This window comes from Dasypus novemcinctus, chromosome 27, assembly GCF_030445035.2.
Source record: "Dasypus novemcinctus isolate mDasNov1 chromosome 27, mDasNov1.1.hap2, whole genome shotgun sequence".
NCBI classification, from domain to species: domain Eukaryota; kingdom Metazoa; phylum Chordata; class Mammalia; order Cingulata; family Dasypodidae; genus Dasypus; species Dasypus novemcinctus.
Window position 1 is genome coordinate 22514 of NC_080699.1, and position 6303 is coordinate 28816.

The following is a 6303-nucleotide window of genomic DNA, read 5'->3' on the forward strand; positions in this document are numbered from 1 at the left end:
CCCACTGAGACTCTCTACCTGTTGAGGCTGCTGCTGAGATGGTTTTTCCTTGAGGGTCTCCTGTGTCCACAGTGGGGCCAGAGGGCTGTACCCTGGGGTGGGGGCAATCTCTACCAGAAGCTCCCCTGGGGAGCGCAGGCTCAGACACGTGCATGAGCTGGGAAGGACCATGAGGTTGTGGGGAGGTGGACAGGGTGTTCTCCGGGGTAGGAGTCCCCATGGGGATCCCGGCTCTGTCCAGTCCCTTGGACCCTTCCTCAGTGCTGCCGCACTCGGAACCTCTGGTTGCTGCCCCCTCTCCACCCATCTAACCGCCAGAAACAGTCAGAGGGTCCTGGTCTTGAAAGTGAAACCTCCCCCTGGCCCCCTAACAGCAGCTCCACGATGAAGGGACTTCCTCACCGCTGACCCCGCCCCCTCGGTGTGAACCCCCTCCCCAAGACTTCATTCCCCACCTAGAGCCTTGGACACGGCCCTGCAGCTGTGACCCAGGTACCCCCTGCACCCCCAAAGGCTGTGAGAGCCCTGGCCCAGTCTGGAGTGGTGACACCCAGTGGGCTGCCTCTGCTGCAGTGGGCGGCCTCTCCCAGGTCCGTGTCCTGCCCCCCACCCCAGCACAGACCCCTGGCTGCTCTGCAAGGAGCCTTGCCTCACTGTACCCGACACCTCGGCCCCCAGTCACAGGTGGCTGCAGACACAGCAGACTGGACGCTGGAGGTGGGGAGCGGGGAGAGGGGTGGAGGAGGGGTGACTACGGTGCCAAAGGCACCTGCCTTCTCCCAGAGATGGGAGTCATTGTGGGTCGGGGCTGCACTTCAGCCCTGCACTTACACTGTGGCCTTGGGAGGTAACTCAGTTTCCCCATCTATGAAAAAGACTGATGACAGTAGACTCTGGCATGTCGTTTTGTGGAGGGCACCTGCTGCCTCCCCAGGACTGAGCTCAGTGAACTGGGCCCCCTGATCTCTCCCTACCTCTGACCTCATGGTGGAAGCACCTTGACCCTGCAACTAGCTACACATGGCTCCCTGTCTCCAGACATCACCCTCCAGCTGCCCCAGCACACAGGGACTGTGGACAAGCCTGTCCCTCCTGGCTGGCTCTGCCTGGGCCAGGTCCTGGGCCCAGGATTGGTTCCAAGTCAAGTTCCCTATCTATAAAACAAGGATCACAGTTCATCTCCCTAGAGATAGGGGCTCCCATAGTTCATCTTCCACTGGAGGTCATGACCAAGGCTATAAGATAAGAACAGGAAATGAGGTGTTGAGTGTTGCAAGGGAAGAGCTAACCCTGTCAGTATTTGTCCACAGTTTCTGTATAGAAAGCCCAAAAACATCCATGAACTCACAGAATGAATCAGAGGAAGAGGTTGCTGCACTTGGCTTTGCTGAAGGCTCCCAAACTCTTCTGACCAACCATGGAAAGAAATACCAAAGGGAACAAAGTGTTTACAAAATCACTACAATTGCACACAAGCACTTTGAAATGTTCTATTCTGTCCTCTTCCACTGTCTTCTATTTCTTTTTTTTAAGATCCAGGTTATGACTCACTATGTGGATTCTATGATGAGCAAATAAAATGGGTTAGAACCTGGTACCACCCAGCTTAGCGACACATTTTATGAATAGCCTAGCAGTTAACAAAGGATGCATTTCATTGTTGAGGTGAACACATAAAGTCTCTATTCAAGGATATTAAAAAGGAGTCAGTTCCATAGTAGAGATGACCTGACCACATGAGGTTGATTCTGAAGGTGCTCAACCATGTCTGAGCAGATCAGAGTCCTTGTGTCAACAGCAGTTGGTCAAATTGCATACTCACTGCTGTGTAGTATTGGAAATGGCTCTGTCTTTCATAAAGACCAGGCTTTGGTTTTCATGCTGTTGGATATCCCCTTCACCATGGTGGGGATCCTGGACAGGGTCCTTATGGAATTGCAAGACTGTGCACTTCCTCTACTGAAAGATGTCATCAAAACAGATGAAGAAGAGGTTGCCTTCAAAGACTTGGATGTGCCCTGAAAGCAAATGTGAAAATCTTCCAAGTCCAAGGTGCAGCCTTGGAAAAATATGCCAAGAAGTCAGTCAGGGTTATTTTCATGGGAAACCCAGCCAATACTGACTACCTCAAAGTTGGCTTCATCCATCCCCAAAGAAAACTTCAGTTACTAGAACCTTTGGATCAAAACTGAGCTAAATCTCAAACTGCTCTTAAACCTGGTATAACTGCTGATAACATAAAGAATGTTGGGGAAATAATTCCCCAACTCGGTATCCAGATGCCAACCATGCCAAGGTGAAATTGCAAGGAAAGGTAGTTGGTGTTTATGGAGCTCTAAAAGAAGGCAGCTAAACTCAGCATGTAAATGCAATCCTTCCCCCCAGCGTGGGACATGACACCCGGGGATGAGCCTCCCTGGCAACGAGGGACCACTATCAACTACCAACTGATGATGCAACTGGAAAATGACCTTATACGGAAGGTTCAATGCGGATCAGCAGAATATCCATGTCTACATAAAATACCATGACTTTAAAATGCTGTTTGACCTAAAGTAAGGGGGAAATGGAAAGGAGAAATGAGTTTATATGGCTACGAGTTTCTAAAAAAGAGTCTGGAGGCTGGCAGAAGGTTTGCCCTCATGCACAACTGAGCAGAGTCAGAGAGACAGATAAAGCAGATACAACCCCCAGATATTGGTTCCTTTGAGGGCTAAAGAGACCCATGGGAGTTATGGTCATGGCCGATGGGGTTAACTACCAGGGCAGATGGCCCCTCTTTGGAAATGGTGTTTATGTGTGATGAATCTGGACTCAGATGGGATCTCCCTTCATAAGACTTTCATGCTAATGTGCTGGAGGTGCAGTTAATGTTGGGGTTTAAGATATATTTAGGGGATTTGAATCTCTGGACTGACAATGTGATAGCCAGATCCTGAGCCTCAACAGACTCCAGCACCTACAATCTGATTTATTGGACTTACCACACTCAGCTAAGATGGAGGTGAAGAAGGACAACCACCACACCATGGAGCCTAGAGTGATTACAACTGAAAATGGGAGGATTGCATCCAGCATCCAGGTGGAATCTGAGCCTCCTCTTGACATAAAGGTGCAATGGACACACCCAATCCAGTGTCCACATAGAAGAGGTGGCATTGGATTGGGAAAAGTGGACATAATGGACAAAGGGTATGGGGAAAGGCAGGAAGAGATGAGAGGTGGAGGCGTCTTCGGGACATGGAGCTGCCCTGGATGGTGCTTCAGAGGTAATCACCGGACATTGTAAATCCTCACAGGGCCTACATGATGGAATAAAGGAGAGTATGGGCCATGATGTGAACCAATGTATATGAGGTGCAGAGGTGCCCAAAGATGTACTTACCAAATCCAATGGATGTGTCATGATGATGGGAACGAGTGTTGTTGGGGGGGGGGGGAGAGGGGGGGTGGGGGGGTGGGGGTGAATGGGACCTCACATATATATTTTTAATGTAATATTATTACAAAGTCAATAAAAAATAAAAAAATTAAAAAAAAAAAAAAAAAGAAGAATAAAAGAAGGCAGCTGACTCAGGGAGGCTTCCTCATGACGGTGCAGCAACATGGTACTGCTGTCACCAAGGCTCTGGAACTCTCCATGCAATATCTGCTGCGAAAGTCATCTGTGAGCACCTTAGAGATACCTGGCTTGGAACCACAGAGGGGGTATTTGAGTCCATGGGCATTATCTCCGGTGGCAACTCCTATGGCATTCCTGATTATCTGCTCCAGGTGTTCACAATCGTGAGCAAGAATAAGACCTGGGAGTTTGCTGAGTCTCCCTATTAATGATTTTTCATGTGGGAAGATGGATCTTACTGCAGAGGAACTGGCAGAAGAAAAAGAAACTGCCTTTGAATTTCTTAACTCTGCCCAGCCAATCATTTTATTTATTGTTTTAATACTTTATTTTTTAAAAAATACTTTAGATTACATAAATTTTACATAAAAAGTAGGAAATTCCCATATGTCCCACTCCCTAGCCCCCACACACTTTCCCACATTAGCAACATCCTTCATTAGTGTGGTACATTTGTTAAAATTGATGAACACATATTGGATCACTGCCATTAAGCGTGGATAGTTTACAGTTTACACTCTGTCCCACACAATTTTGAAAGTTATGACAAAATATATAATGACCTGTATCCATCATTGCAATGTCATACAAGACAATTCCAATGTACCAAAAATGCCCCCATATTACACATATTACTCCTGTTTTTCCCTCAGCCTCCCCTCAGAATCTCTGGTGGCAATGCCTCCACATCAATGATTAAAGTTCCTCCATTGCTAGAATAAGTTTATAGTAGAATAGACAATCATTTTAATGTTACTAAATGCCCCAAAACAGAAAGATCTAAATGTCATCTTTGACTCTAGTAACAAATAATACTATACTTAAATTATTTGTAAAAAAAAAAAAAAAAAAGCACATTTGAAAGCTATGTGCTTTTTGATACAAATGGAGACTTCAATCTCTGGTCTGTCTATGTGCCAACTGGTCTCTGAGCCTCAGCAGAGTTGCAGCTCCTACTCTCTGGTTTGTTGGGCCTACCCAGGTCAGCTAACAGGGAGGTGAAGATGGTCAACCGCCATACCAGGGAACCAAGAGTGCCTACAACTGCATGGAGGAGAAGCACATCCATCAACCAGGAGATGCTCCCTTTTGATACAGAGGTGGAGTGGACATCACCATCAAAGGGTCCAGAGGATAGAGGAATAAAATATGGATTAGAGTGGACTTACGGGTATTCTACTATAGAACTATTGTGACTAGTAATGGAAGAAACTGTAGCATTGATGTGGAGATAGTGGCCATGGGAGTTGCTGAAGGCAGGCAGAGGGAAGAAGAGAAGTGATGTGGGGACATTTTCAGGACTTGGAGTTGTCCTAAATGATAATGCAGGGACAGATGCTGGACATTATATATCCCACCGTAATCCCCTGAAAGTACTGGGGGAGAGTGTAAACTACAATGTAAACTCTAATCCATGCAGTACAGCAGTGTTCTAAGAAATATTCACCAAATGCAATGAATGTGCCACAATGATGAAAGAGGTTGTTGATGTGGGAGGAGTGGGGGGTGAGGGGGGTATATGGAAACCTCTTATATTTTTTTTGTGATCTATGTATCTTCAAAAAATACAATTAAAAAATAAATAAAATTGTCGGAGTCACGGACCCGAAGGGTATCGGGAATGAAAGATAAAGAGAGATTGGGATCAGGGAATCTGAGAGCATTGAAGCCTCAAGCTCATCAGACAAGTTCATTAATATCAGGGGCTTCTTTATATACCCCAAGCAATCGTGAGAACCAGCAACTATTCTAGCTAACTATTCCCATTACCTCATTCTTGAAAACACAATGTACAGTGGATAAGACAGTAACTAAAGCTCAAGATGTTCTATTATGTTATTGAAACAAATATACTCATAAATCTTGTTGCCCAGGTTACTCATACTATCAAGTCTGGGTTCTGCTGGAATGTTATGTTTCCCTGAGAGATTAGCCACCTGCATGTATATCTCTAGGGACAGCATGACCCAGTGGTCAGAAAGTAACTTGCTACTATGAAAACAACATGCCTTTGTTTCCCACATTTCCCCCTTTTTGTTTTAGTCAGGGTGACTGTGCCTGTCTTAGGTTGCCCTCCTCTGAGAGTCTTACCCATCATTAACTACCAGCCAAGCACTCTGACCATGGAGAACTATATCAGATTTTTTGCAAGTACCAAATTATTAGCTTATCCCATCGCATCAACATGGTGCAGTCTTCAGCATACCTCTTATCCCAGGCAAGCAACTACAATGAGCAACAAGACTAACACACAAAGTTCTATTCCTAATGCTGATAAAAATTGTTGAAAATTCCACCAATATACTGGATTAAACTTATTGAAATGAGAAATCAAATCATTAAAGATATCCTTATCTTCAGCTACATAAATCTGATTATGAGACATTTCTAATATTTTTTTGTAATTCTTCTATTTCTAATGACATATTACCTATATGACCTATCAAATGATTTTTAATCTTTTCCAAATTAAACATAGAATTATTATAAGCAAGTGGAGTAATACAAAAGAGTTACTTTCATTCCAATCACATTTCAAACCCTTAAGTAGATTTAAGTTATATACTTGATCTCTAAGATGTAAAACTGCTGATTCTAAATCATCAACTCTACTATTTAATTCTCCATCAATATATTCTTGACTATGCCATAAGTCACTAGCATTCTTATGCCAATCATGC

The 6303-nt window shown here is 44.8% G+C and overlaps 1 pseudogene; it reads left to right on the forward strand.

The window, feature by feature from the left end:
- Nucleotides 1-1764: 1764 nt before the first annotated feature.
- LOC131276324 (malate dehydrogenase, cytoplasmic-like) lies at nucleotides 1765-4715 on the forward strand (annotated as a pseudogene).
- The last annotated feature ends 1588 nt before the right edge of the window (nucleotides 4716-6303 follow it).